Below are 15,169 nucleotides of genomic sequence, written 5' to 3'. Positions count from 1 at the left end.
GTAGCAGTGACCTGTCTAACCTCTGGTTTTGGAGAGTATCTTTCCACATTCTGTGAAGTGTTTTTCTTCTTAATAATGTAGTAACATTTCTAGTATGTAGAATTTTTTCAACTCCCTTGATAGTGAGAATCCTATTGCCATGTAGGGAGTTCCAGGTGCATGAGACCCTACTCTCCAAAGCAGCAAAGGGCTATGCACACACCACCTCATTAAAAGATCAATTCCTTCAGCTGAGACTCTATTGTTGTTGATCCACATTTTTCCAAGACAGGATTTTGCTTTTTGATAAGTGGTCCATCCTTTCTCAGAAATCTGTAACATATATGGGTTTTTAAAGGCATCAGTAGAATGGATGATGATAATAACCAAATTCCCATATTTCTGCGGTAAAATATGTAAGGTCATTTAATGAAGTTAAAGAGAATAAAACAATTAAACAGCGATACTTTTATGCCACTTCTATGTTATTTTAAAGCAGTTACATTGGTTTATCACTGAAATATTAATCCCTTTTGCAGGCAGCTTTCAAGATACATTGTCCACTTTTGATAGGAAAGTTGGAAGATGTTTTGACACATTTCTGTTTTGATTGTACTGAAAGGATGAAAAAAAAAGATGAAGCTGTATCCAGCTCTCCAAATATAGTTTGGAATTCACTGTTTGACATGTGAGAAAATAATTTGGTAATACTTTTCATTACTCTTGTTGAATATACTTATACATTCTTTTAATGTGAAGGAATCATTTCATGCTCAATATGGGAATTAAGGATAAATGTTATTGCATATTTCACATTCAGGACAGGAGCCTCAAGACTTTTGGTTGCTTGGTTTCTGGGTTTTTTTGCCTTTTTTCTTCTTTTCTTTCCTGGTCATGATGCAGAAAGAAGAACTTTGGTGTAAACTTCTTTTAAAAAGCCATATAATTTTCATTTTGCACCTCTTTTTCACTGCAAGAACATAAATTTCTATTTATTTTTCTACTTCAGACTTACTAGCAAATGCTTCCTCAAATCCACTGTAAAACTAGAGTCTTAAAAATACTGGTGAGGCTGGGATCAATGTCCCTTAATTCACTGAAGCCAACGTCAACAGAGGCCAGGTTCTTAGCAGATTGACTATGTGCTTTAATGGAATTTTTTTTTCCACTGAATGTCTGGCAAATTTATCCGCTGAAGAGAAACACATCTCGTGATTGAAACTGTAGCCTCACAGCAGGCTGAGCAGGACTTGAGAATAATTTGAGATTCTGAACACACATTTATTTTTATGCTCTGTCTGATTAAGTTGTTCCTTAATAAAGCACATGGCAATTAATCTGACAGAAAGGAAACAATTTACAGTACCTTTTTCTAATAGCCACATGTGTACACAGCTACCTACTACAGATTTTCCCCTAGGAAGGCCAGGTCACAGGGAATAACCTTGACCTTGGCATTCACTGCTTTTTTGGGGGTTTTTTTATCTTTTTCCTGACATGGCACTACAGACTTCAGCAGAGAGCCATTTCCCATCCATCTTCTTTGCTCTTCTGCTGCCACCTCTTTGCTGTTTCAGCTGCAGAGAAGGCAGGGCAGGCAGCTGATGCTGTTTCTGATGTGTTGGGAGACGCGAGCAACACTGTGGCTTTTACGTTAGTAAAGAGTCGCTAGAAGTTTCTTCACATTTCTTGTAAAGCATGAGGTGAGGCAAAAGAAGGCTGGATAATTTATTGTTTGAAGAAAATAAGAGGGAGGAGTAGAATGTTATTCTTATATTTTTTCTTTGAGCGCCACACCTCCAATTTATCTATGAAAGCTTCAGCTATTTTAGTGTCATGAGAAATGCCTCTTCTCTCTTTGATGATTTTTTTTCATTGGCATGTTACCATGTGCACTTGGTCTAGAAAAAAAATAAATTTAGAAAATAAAAATTGTGATTGTTCTAACTGGACTTTGTTTAGGAAATAGGAGAAACCCTTAAGACTTCCCTTCCAGAGAGACATGGAAGTGTCATATCCACAGTGTTTTGTCTAGGCCTGGCTATGGTGGTCTGGAGAGAGCCCTTTGGCTTACCTGACTCACTGATGCAGGGATTAGGGTTGAGGAATATTCAAGAGAAGTTTTTTGATATTACACCCTCTCTATAGGGTTGTGTGGGCTGGGGTGAGTATGACTGGCATAGAAATAATAATTCAGTCACTGTATCTGGACCACTAGAATGACATCCGGGAAAAACAAGACTGGTCAAGGATGCCTGTTTCTATATTTAATAACTGTTTCTAATATTTAATAACTGTTTCTAATAACTGTTTTTAATATTTTCGGGCATTTAATATCATAACTGATGGAAAGAAAAATGATATTCCAGTTCTACTTCTTCTCCCTGTATATACTGGCAGGACTGCTTTTATTGTATCAAAACCTGTTTCCTTGTGATGAATAATTTTTTTAAGCAAGTGAAAACACAAAAATCTCCCCTATCTCCCCTAGTAGATGTTTGTAACTTTAATTGTGCAATATGCTCTCAATGTTACATCTTTATTATGTCTCTTTCTTTCATACCACACCTTCATGATTCTGTTTCTTCTGTAGTTCTGAGATAAACAATGTCTTTGATACTGCTGGGTTCTACTGTTTCACAGCTTTGGTCAATACCAATCTCATGTCCCTGTGCTAGTTAGCTTGTAGCTCTTTTCACATCTTTTTCTGCTTCAGTGGCTGTTGCTTTGTGATGCCCTCTGTACTCCGCTTTGATCTAACTTAGTTGCTGTCAGATATGTGCATAACAGTTTTAAGAACAATGGCAAGCTCAGTTTTTCTACTTGCCTTTAATCACAGGTGGCCCATCTGCTGGTCTTTGTGTCTTGATTAAGAGCAGTTAAAAAAATACCACTAAAACTCTTGACTATTGCTAAACTACTGCACCTCATTATCTATTTCATGCTGCAATCTCGTCTGGCCACAAAATGTTCTGGTGATTGTATGGCATAGTAATAAAATAAAACACATATATTTTTCAGGTGGGTCATAAAAACATGCTTCCTGGGAAAACATTCAGTATTTTTATTTGAAATGGAAATTGAAAACTTCTGTTGTTTCTTTGTTGTTGGGTTTGTTTTGTTGTTTCTTTTTCTTTCTTTTCCTTAGTATCTCCCTCTTCTTCCTCTGCTCTTCCTGTTTTCTGACATTGTTGATTCTTTTGCATGCCACCTGAGCCAGAGTGAGCATTGCTGGGCTGGAGCTCCAGATGATATGCAAAAACCTGTGCCAGGACACAGAGCAGGAAAATCTCTTTTTGTAGGCTTTAATAGTTTGTAATTGCCAAGTTGGGTGTAGTAACAGAAAAAACAACAAAAATTGGTCTGCTCATCTTGCTAATTCCCCAGCTCTCTGTGCTTTCTTTCTGCACAGAACATCTGTAAAACTAGATCTGAACTGTGCTGTCATTCCCACCCTGATCTATACCTGCCCATCTACCCTACTTCTCTCCTTTGAGATTATCTTGCATTTTAAATCAATGCCAATTGATTAAATGGGGCTCTGATGCTCAAGATAAACAAGCAGTTAAGGGTAGACTGTCTGTGTTTGAGCTTTCTATATGGATTTCACTGCCACAATCACTTGAAACAAGGACCATTGGATTCTTACCTGAAAAATAACACTCAGGAATATGACTTGAAAAGAACAGTAGTCAGAAATAGATGGTCTGCTGAATTAAAAATCCAGCAGTTTGATGAATTAAACCCTCACTGCACCAGGTAATGAATGGAATGTAGAGAGTTCTGACTTTCAGCTGGTCACCTGTGATAGAAAGCAAAGGATTAAACCATAACCCTCATCAGCAGTTTAATGTCACAGCATGGATTTCTGTGCCTAGCTGTTCTGTAACAGCTTATGCACACCTTTTCCTATAGTGATATCCTTTCTATGATATAACTCACAGGCCATGAAACTTGAAAATTTTAAATTGAAACTTCTTATTCAGTCTTAAATTTGATGTGATGTGGGTTGTCATGCCAGCAGTACCTCAAACTCTACTTAAATGAAAATTTTACCTTATATATTTATCACCCCTTCCTTCAAATTTTGTGGCGGTGTTTGGTGATGTTCCCAGAATTTGGAGCCATCCTGATTTCCATCTCAGGGAAAAAAATGACAAGTCTGAAACCTTATTACTTCATTCATCTCTTATAAACAGCTAGAGTCACCTACTGTTGCACTGAATTTAATAGCACATTTATTCCATAAAATACAAGTTATATTTTGTAATACTTTTTCATCATGGATCACCACTTCTTCGGCTTATGTTGTCTGTTATTCTGGCACAAATACAACTTCAGTTTGTAAGGGTAGCTTTTATGTATTTTTGCATATTTGCCCAGCAAAACTATGGGGAAGTGGTATAAAATCTCTTTTTGCTGTCTTCCGTGTGAATAGGGGCCCATGTCTTTTCCCCCTCTTTTATTCTACATCCTGACCTTCTACAGATACAGTTGATGAGGTGTCTTTCATCTCTGCTGCACCTTGGAGTTTATATTTAGCATCTCTGTACATAAACATATCCTGTTCCTTGCCATCCCTGAACACCCACCACAAACTTCCTCTGCCTTTCTCACTGTCATGTTCCTTCAAACAACTGCTATCTATTTTAGACATTTTCTTTTTTTTTTTGTTGTACACCCTGAAAATTCTGCTGCTTGCTGTTTTTCTCATGAAAATGTTCCCACACAGTTGATTTTCTTTCTTTCTTTTTTTTTTTTTTCAATTATGATACTCAGTGAAGCAAGTCCTGCTTGTTATTTTTGCTCTTCTTGACCTGCTCCATTGACATGGTGCTCTAATGTGGTACTGCCTTGGTGGTAGACCCACCTTGGTGGTGTCCCAGTTTTTCAGAGGGACACCATAGTTATGGACATAGAGTGGAATGGTAATGTAGGAAGGAAAAGCTGCACTTCAATAAGTTTTCTCTGGGAGTGAGGGAGTTTCTATAAAGCAGAATTTTTTCTCTTTAAATTTGTTTTTGCTTTTTAAAAGATGTGTTGCCTTAACGAGATGCCAAGTCCTTGCAACCCTAGCATCATTAGAAGTTCTCTGAGTGGCAGAAGTACTTCACCTTTTTTCTCAGAAGCTATCTTATGTTTCAGTGCTCTTCTGAGTTTCCCAAATGTCATGTTATTTGGCTTTTTTCACACCCCTGACCATCTCAGCAGCACGGTCACTATCCAACCTCTAGAGCTGATCTACTTAACACCTCATTAAAAAAAAAATATGCTCAGCTCATCTCCTCTCACTGCTCTTCACTTGTCAACAAGTTCTGCTTTTTCCCCCTTTATATACAGTCCTTTTGGTGCTCAGTATTTGTCAATCATTATTTTTCACCCTGTGGTGCAGATTTCTCATGCTGCTCTTATTAACCATCTCAAGGTTGTTATGTACCACAGTTTTTTTAGCTTACGGTATCTATCCATATATGGAAATTTTGTTCTTGTTAATCCTTGATGTAGAATGCTAAAGCCAAGGCATAATAACATATTCAAATATATTTTCCCCCATTGTTTGGTTGGGGTTTTTTTGTTTCTGAATATAATAAACATACTGCTATCATTTTGTAATAGTTCTCAGAAACTTTTTTGTTGCACTTTTTCTGAAGAAATTATTTCTTGTTTGCCTAGATGATTCAATATTTCTTTAGAGAATCTATAATAATATCTAAATGAAAAAATGTTAACATTAAGCTTTCAAATAAAGAACAATGTTTTTGGTGTTTTATTAGTTGGTTTGTTTTTATGCTGTGAAGCAGTTAAAACAAAAAAAAAAATAGACAATTTTCCTAATATTTTCCTCAACAAAAAAAGATGTAGATTCATTATGGGGCATGCCATCCTTGTAATTTATTTTAAATATACAAGTAGCATTTTTAGCTGTATTTGTGTCCTTTAATACATTTCATTATGCTTTTATTATACTAGGCAAAGAGATGTGTGATCAGAATGTTTCTTGAAACTGATGATAAGTTGGCCTGATGATAGGGGTAGGTGCTTAATGATGTTTTGGACCACTGGGGAATAATGGGCAAGTGAATAAAAAGTGATTTAAAAAATATTTAACAGTTCATTATTTCTTATGTAGCACAATTGTTTGGCTTTTTTCCCCTATGCATAAAACATGTGGTTGTAGTTTTGGGGAACACCAGAGCCAACTATTAAGTGCTGACTATGAGAAGTTGACTATTGTGTGTTTGAGTAGCCAAAAAATTAGTGGTGATGTTTGTGGCTGTCACCTGAACATAAGACCAATAAAGTTTCTGAGAAACTGAAGTTTCTTGGTACCTGACAAGGTTCAATAATTTGTCTTACTACTAGCAGCTGGAAATCTACTTTTCATCCCCAAATATGAATGATAGATTTTGAAGACTGCAAGGGCATTGAGAACAAAGCTGAGTGTCCCAGGACTAGATAAGAAAAATTGCATAGCATTTTCTAGGAGATCCAAAGCTTCTGTGATCTTGGTGTTCTGGGGCTTTCATTCCTCCAATATAGTGAGATACTTTGGCACAGGAATATTTTTTTTTCAAGGAAGTACCTCAAACAGTTCTGCATTTAGCACACTGAAAGCCATGAGATCCTAGACACAGGCTACAGTACTCAATCAAAATGTTGAATTATTAGGAAAATTTTCCTGTGGAATCAGTTTAGCTGAGCTCAGTAACTAGAATGCAGTTATTCTCATACTGATGTGTGTGTGAACCCCAGTTTTAAGTTCAGGGTTGTATTTTCCCCTTTAGCCTAAGCAAGACAGAGCTGCTTTTGACTATACAGAGGAATGAGAAATGAGGGTGAAGAAATATTATTATATGCTCTATGGCCCTGATACAGCCTTCTCATTTTCTGTTTGAATATTGGCTGAAACGGAAAATCTGGTCTTCATTTTTAACATTCTGGATAAAAAGGACACCAGAGACACCCTCTCCTGAAGTAATACATTCTTTCATTATTTTCTACCTCACAGACTGTTGTCTGTACAGGTGCTGTGCTGGAAAATGTGCTCAGAGGACAGTGCTTGAAATAAAAAACACACTTATCTCATCCTAGTCAAACTAACATTCTTGGAACCCCCTATAAAATCTCCACAGCAGAATATGATAATTTGATTATATCAGAAGTCTGCATTTAAATAATTCCTGTCATAGTTAAAAAGTGAAGAATAATGCAAAAAGGGAGTGGAAATGATGGAGGACAATATTCTGACTACATCCATCACCTCTTAACTATACCTGTGTATTTAGGAATGCAATCAATGTCATAACAGCAATGGTCTTTATAGAAGCTGTGCATAATGAATCATTTAGGTTGACAATTTATTGAAGGCAACTGTTTGTTTCACTTCCTCATTTTTTTTCCTAATTCTCTAAATACTGTTGATGACTTCAGTTTTATTTTTAAGAGACTGCTAGCTACACCAGAATAAATAGTTCATTGCTATAACTATGCTGGGTCTGTGAAAAAGAAGAGAAAAAAATATTAGCCCAGCAAATGTCTTGGGAGATGAATTATTTTCTTCCTTCCCTGCCTTGCTCAAGAGTGGGAGCTACAAAGTGCTATATTGCTAGGTTTGCTATCACCTCACTGCAGCAGATGCCATTATTCATAGGAGAGCAGCTGAGGTCAATTCCATGTGCTTTGTGGAAAGAACCCTACTGTTCATCCCTTACAGTCTTCTAGACTGTGAGCTGTAGCAAATGGATTAGGGAAACAGTCTATTCCATCTCCATGAGGTATAGTTTGGACATTGAGTTGACCTTCTGTTTCTTGGTGCAATCTCATGTATACCATGAGTAAGATTTTTGAGAAGTCTTAAAAGTATAAGGTGAAACAGCTTTTTCTTTTTTTTTAAATCAGATTAAATTTAATCAAAATAGGAGGGTAAAATGTCAGGTAGATTCTGGAAAACTTCAAATACCTTTGTGGTTGATAGAAGCCTAAGGACATTCACTGAAATTGCAACATAGTTTATTCTTAGCAATTAGAGGGAAATTAGCCATACTTCAGAGACAACATAAAAATTAAATGTCCTGCACATCAAACTGACATCTTAGTCTTGGAATACCAAGTGTGTTGCATGCAGTGTTGTAGTTTTTTCAGTCTCAATACTCTGATCAATAAATGCACATCTAGGCAGCTGTGGTGACGAAGGACAGCCAACATCTTTCCTTCAGATATTTGATGTTGAATAGAGAGTATGAAACATCGGCTACATTTATGCATCTTCCATTCCAAATACCCAGTGCTGGCTATTTGTGAGCTTGGCCTCACTTTAACATCAACTTAATAAAAGATTTTCAGGGCAGATGCAAAGAACGCTTTGCAAACCAGAGAAAATGTCCCTGAACTGCAATTAATTTGATTAGTTATGAAAAAGTTGTGAAGTATCTTTAGCCCCTTAATTGAAAATCTGTAATAATTTCATGCTACATAGAACTGAGTGTTCTTCATGCTCTTTTTTGATGGGATGATCTGGAATCCTTAATGAATGCAGTAAAACTATAGACAAGGAATGTTAGGTTTTCTTTTCTATTTTATTCAAGACTGCAAAATATCTCATTCAGTCAACAAAGTGAAACGGCTGATGGAGAACATGAAAAACATATTTTAACAGTAACAGCTCAGGAGAGAATTTCATAGTACTTGTAAAGCTTGCTGAACTGTTAATTTTCCTGGAGCTGTTTAAGTTCCACAGGGGCACTGTTTCTTCCCTTTGGCCACATCTACTTGGCTTTTTATCAGTAATGTGCTATCCTATATCCATTACACCTACCTACTTTAAGCTCTGCTCTTGCATTGCATTAAAACCCATATGAAATATTCATTAGAAGAATGTGGAAAACTGACAGACAGCCCCTTCTTAAAGAAAATGGAATTTTACTACCTCAACTGGAATTATATGGTCATATTAATCCTTCAGGTATGTCTCTGCATCTCACAGAACCTAAAGGTTTACCTAGAGGATTACTCTTTATTTTTTAAATGTTATAAATAATTTGCCATTGAAAAAATAATTGTTAAATTTATTCTTATTATGCAGTTTTTGTAGGGAAAAAGAAGAAAAAGTCTCAGGCTGAAAATCCAGACCTTTTGGAGAGTGAATGTAAAAAATATGGATTAGCACTCTGACACTGTAAATGTTTTAGAAAGGTAGAAAGGCAGCTAATACTCCAGGTATGGCTGATCCTGTATGATTTTATTCATATGAGAAGTGGAAATGTATTACCTTTGGAATGTACACCCTGTTTCCACTCTCTGCCTTGCTAGTTGAAATGGGTTCTTTTAAACTAAATATTGTCTACTCTTGGGTTAAACACCCCCCACCTTAGTCCTTCACAGTGTAGGCAGTTTAATTTGCCTTGTGGTGGCTACATCACATTTCACTGAGCACAAGGTTAAGATCTTTCATGTACTGCAGATCTGGACCACCATATATTTTAGTACTGCAGAGCAGCTGCACGGGCTGACCAGCATGAGTATGGGAGCACCGTGCCGTGTTCTCAAATGTGTCTATTTTCTTCCTCTGTCATGTCTAATCAGCACCAGTGTCCCTGCAGCGACTCCTCAAAGAGTTCAGACTCTGGATTTAATACGGCTGGAAGTGACTTGGTGTTGACTGGTTCCATGGCATGCATATATTTTCTATTGTCCTTGATTTATATAGAACAATTATCAAATTCTTCACCAGACCAGGTGTGTGGTGTTGTATTAAGTGGTAGAGGAGGTGACATTTCACTTAGCAGAAATTACCGTACACCTTTGCTTTTCAGAATTTGGTGATTCAAGTCTAAGACTTTCCAGTGCAATGCTGGATGTGTTTCAAGTCCATCAGTAGCTGACTTGGTGTGTGTATGGCAAATTTGCTTTTGGCAGCACAGTGGAAAGCCGCATTTGTATTTTTCTCATAACACCATGGACAAGTCCATGTAGCGTATTTCTTCTTGTCAGTTATTTACAATATGTAATTGAAATGACACCTTCTGCATTTAAGAAAGACATGTATGCTGTTCATACCAAGAGTACTTGGTCTTGTCAGAAACTTTCCAATGGGGGAAGTAAGAGAACATATACATTTGCTATGAAGATGTATTACTATGTTAAAAGAGGTAAGTGTGGGTATCCACTGAATTATCCTTTAATGATAATGAGAATGATAATGATCCAACAGTGGATTCATTTTGTCATATTTTTTTTATTGGTTCACAAAACCAAAGTTTAATGACACATGATTTTTTATTTGGGTGCAACCATAGATCTTATTCTTATAAGCATTCAACATCATGCTGTGTCTCATTAACCTGTGATCACTGATACAAGAACATGGCCATATATGGGTGTATTGGCTTTGAGTGACAAGGTTTGGGTAGCTGGAAGGCTACAGGCGTGGCTTCTGTGAGAATCTTCCAGAAGCTTTCCCCTTGTCTGACAGAGCCAATGACAGCTTTCTCCAAGACAGACCCACTGCTGGCCAAGCCCAAATCTACCAGTGATGGTAGCAGCACTTCTGTGATAACATATTTTAGAAGGGGAAAGAATTACTGTGCAGAAGTAATTTCAACCAGAGAAGAGTGAGAACGCGTGAGAGGAACAGCTCTGCAGACTCGCAGGTCCGTGCAGAAGGAGGGGAAGGAGGGTCTGCTAGCACCAGAGCAGAGATTCCCCTGCAGCCCCTGGTGCAGACCATGGTGGGGCCCCTGTGTCCTTGTGGCCCACTGAGGCCCATGGGGCAGCAGAGAACTGCCTGCAGCCCATGGAGAGAGGATCCCATGCTAGAGCGGGTTTCCTGGTAGGACTTGTGACCCTGTGGGGGACCCACACTGGAGCAGTCTGTTCCTCAGTTACTGTCCTCAGTGGAAACATTAGAGCAGTTCATGTGGGAAAGACTCACTTTGGAGCAGTTCATGGAGCACCCTCTCCTATGGGAGACCAGTAGGACTTCCCTCTCTGAGGAGGAAATAGAGGCAGAAACACCTGGGATGAATCGACCCTAAACCCTATTCCCCATCTCCGTGCACCATTTGGAGGCAGGATATAGAGAATCAGGAATTAAGTTAAGCTCAAAAAGGAGGAAGAGATGGTGAAAGGTTGTAATCATTTGATTTGCTTCTCATTGTTTTACTCTGATTTGGGTAATAAACTAAATTAATTTCCCCAAATTGAGTCTGTTTTGCCCATGATAGTAATTGGTAAGTGATGTCTCCCCATTCTTATCTCAACTCATGATCCATTCATTGTACTCTCTCCTGTCTCTCCAGTTGAGGAGGGGAGTGACAGAACAGTTTCTGTGGGCACCGGGCATCCAGCCAGGGTCAAACTACTACAGTGGGAATCTACAAAATAGTTGCTGTCAAATAAATGCTGCAAAATAGTATTTTTTTTCCCCCAGGGTTGAGAGTGTCAGTTGTAATAACCCTCTGTGACAATATTCTTACTCCAGAAGGAGTGTCCACACAGGGACTTGTTCTAGAAGAGGAAACTAGCAACTAGGTACTCTAAGAGGAGTCATGAGTTAGGCTGTGGCTTGCTTCTGAAAAAGACTTCACTCATTGCTCTTAAAGTCTTCCCTCCTATGCATGGCAACATAACTACTTGCTTTGTTAAAGAGCCTGGAAATCTATGTCATCTGTTAATGCCAATCTTGATTCAGAAAACAGGGAATATGAGGGTACTGTAAATGTTTTCTCTAGTGCCTCTCAACAACTATGTTACATATTGTCACATTAATTAATAGCTTTTGTACTATGCAAATAATAAAGTACATACACACACAGACCTGCACAAATTGTGCAACATTCACTTGGACCTGGCAATAAGTTACAAAGTATCCTGTCCAAGTGGTGAAGTTGCAGGATGGTTTTGGATGTTAAAATAAAATTCTGGTAATTCCTATTGGCTTATAGATAATTCCATCATTTATGTCACTCTTTTTGCTTTATGACCTGGTCCCTATTAATGTCTAACTAAATACTATTAAATAACTAACTTGTCTCATAATGTTGGACAGTTTTTGTCTCCCTCTGTATCATAGCTTCTTGGGCTTACCACTGAAAATTGTACTGGATGTTTGGTGTTCAACACTTAACTGAAATTTATAAAACGTTACTAGCTTCAGCATGCAGTGTCCTCATGTTTGCCACTTGCTCTTCTGCCTCTGACTCTTAACTCAGAGCCAACTCTTGCTCCTTTTTTCCTTCCTAGATATATATCAACCATGGTAGTTGATCCCCAGTGCAAATTTGTTTCAACTGTTTGAAACTTACCTGAGTGGGGTTATCAGATTCATCTTTTAAAGGGTAAGTGGGGTAAGTGGTACTTTTGTACATAACCCTCTACTAACACAGTCTCTAACTAAAGCTAGAAGAGAATCCAATATTTCATTCCTTATTGACTGAGAAGTACTATGCTCAGTGTTGAATTTTGGAAGGGACAATGCCAGTAGTAGTGTGCAATGCTTGTTCCTCACTGACAAAAGCATTGTACATTTTAATGATTTGCTTGTTTCAGAACATTTTTTTCTCCCAATACAAGCTGGATAAAGCAATTTAGGAAGCAAAGTGCCAGACCAGGGTGGTCTTGTTGGTCAGAGAAGTTTGACTCCTTCAGATCCTTCTGAAGCCTGTAGAAATAGCTTCTGTGACATCTCAGTTTTCTTTCATGTGACACAGAGACCATGACACACTTCCTGCTGGAACATGAAAGCATCTGAAACTGAAATCTACAGTAGTGTAATTACAAAACATTTTTATCAGATATTTTATTTTTTTTTTTCTTGGGCTTCTGAGCAGCAAGACCTTGTTATTTTCCTTTTTTTAAAAGGACATTTCATTTTTACTGGTTAAAATAATACATTCAGCTTTGATACTTCCTTATCTACACTAATGGTTTTACTGCTTAGGCAGATGATTTTCTTGGGGTAGGTGTCCTAAAAAATCTTTAAATGCTGTTCTGTTTAATACAATAAATATTTCTGCATACGACATAGTCATACCTTCATGCTGAAGTTTAAAGGATGATAAATTATTAAGTGGCCTGTAAAGCTGAATACCTTACTGAGTTTAATCCTACAGCTAGCATTTGTCCATCCCTCAAAAAACCAAAACAAACAAAAAAAATCCCAAAAAAACCCCACCAAAATACAAAACAAACAAAAAGCGAAACAAAAAAAATCTACCAAAAACCCCAAAAGCAACAACCAAAAAACTCAAACCTCTTGAGAGAAAGTCTGATGAATACAGCAGATGCCATGCATATTTTGATAATATTTATATTTCTTTCTGAGCTTGGTGAGAGCCTGTCCAAGAAGGTAGAAGCCTAGAGGTTTGGGAAATCCAATACCTGGAAGAAGTAGCAATCTGTTATTGTAGAGAGTGAATCTGTCCTGCGTAAGTTCTTACTTCAGCTAACTTCTTGTACCCTGGTTTTGATGGGTTAGAGCTGTGAGTGACAAAAGGCAGAGAATGATAACAATAATTCTTATTTTTATTACTATCCTGAGCCTGGCATTCTAATTTCAAATAGCTAGAAGTTCTTGCTCCAAATAGCACACATAGCAAAGTAAAAAACTGATCCTAGAAGAGGCAGGCTTTCTCTTAACTATAGACCCTCCTAATTTTAAAAGTACAGCCCTGGATATTGTAGGTTATGCAGAAGGACAGCAAATAATTTGTGAGCCAGTGTATACTGCTTGTGCTATCTGTAGGATGTCTGAAAGCATTAAAAATTCATGATCTTTTAACAAGGAGCTACAGCAGTAACAACATCAAGCTCCAGCAATAGTTTTCAGGTTAGTGCTTTGAAATATTTATTTTGTCTGATTTTAAAATGTTTAGTCTGGAACATTTTAAATTATACTTTCCCACTGTATATATTTGGCTTGTGGAGCCTGTCTCTTGAGCTCTGGACAAGTATGGACTGCAAGTTACTCTATTTTATTGTTTAGAAAACCAGTCTGTGGTAGAAGCCTAATGTAAAAAACAAAGTGTCCTTTTGAGAATGCCAGGGTCAAAGTGCAAGGCCAAAAAAAAGGGAAAATAAGATAATAGGAATCTTGTGAGAATTCTTTGGTGGGAATAGAGACCTCTGAAATCCAAGTACAGTGCAAATTTATAAGAGTGTCTGAATTCATGTGCTAACAGAAGAAAATATTCTGCGAAGAATCATGATTAAATTCTTAAATTAATGAAATAAGAAGATAGCAATCTTTTAACTACTTAACTGGCTTCTCCTTTGTTATGATCAATGGTAGTATAAAAGTTAATTTTTTATTATTTTATTGAGTATTTGCTTTTTCAAAAAATTGTTCAAATATTCAAGTAAACTGAGGCAACAGAATTGTCCAGAACCAAGTTAAAAGGAACATTAAAATGCCATTGTAAAATATATGGAAATTGAGCAATTAGAGCTGCCTACTTTGGTTAGGACTAGATATTTAAATGGTGTATAGATATGTGCATTGATATATACACCTGACAACTGGCTAGTACATTATATGGGAGTGGAATTAAGTATATATATATCAATATATGGGGATGGGTTCTTAATTCAACCACAGTTAAGTCAGTAGGAATGGGAAAAACTTCCTCATTAGGTATCATCCACTAGAGAACAAGTGAGACAAGTTTTTCTGTGGCCCATTTTCCTTTTTATGCTGTCCTTATCTGCTTGCTTTTCTCAGATATTTTTGCCTTGCCTTTTTTCCTATTAAGGGCCAACTTCATTTTCACTTACAAAAGAAAGTTACAGCTGTTGGAGTGAGAGCAGAGATTGGTTCTTGTTCTCAGGAGATATGTTTATGACCCTAGAGATATTTTCACTTGTGACAATAACAAGTGATGTGGCTAGTCTTACACATAGAGAGGTGGTTTTAGACAAAGAAACATTAAAAATCTTTTAGTAAAAGAATTGAAAATATTTTTGTCTTTTTTTTTTTTCCTGTAGAACCTAATGCAAACTCTCCTGGGTACATCACAATAAAACTTACCCTAGTGACAGACCTTCTCTAATCCAAAATTATGTCCAGCTACAACCAGTTCTCATGAATATTTGTTTATAAAAATTAAGATGACTTTCACCAGTATTTTTGGTATTCTTGAGATATGATGACATTTAATCATTAAAAAAGCTTTAGACATAGCATGGGAAAGTGCTC

The sequence above is a fragment of the Passer domesticus genome, chromosome 1 (assembly GCF_036417665.1).
Source record: "Passer domesticus isolate bPasDom1 chromosome 1, bPasDom1.hap1, whole genome shotgun sequence".
Taxonomy (NCBI): Eukaryota; Metazoa; Chordata; class Aves; order Passeriformes; family Passeridae; genus Passer; species Passer domesticus.
This window is presented reverse-complemented; position numbering follows the sequence as displayed.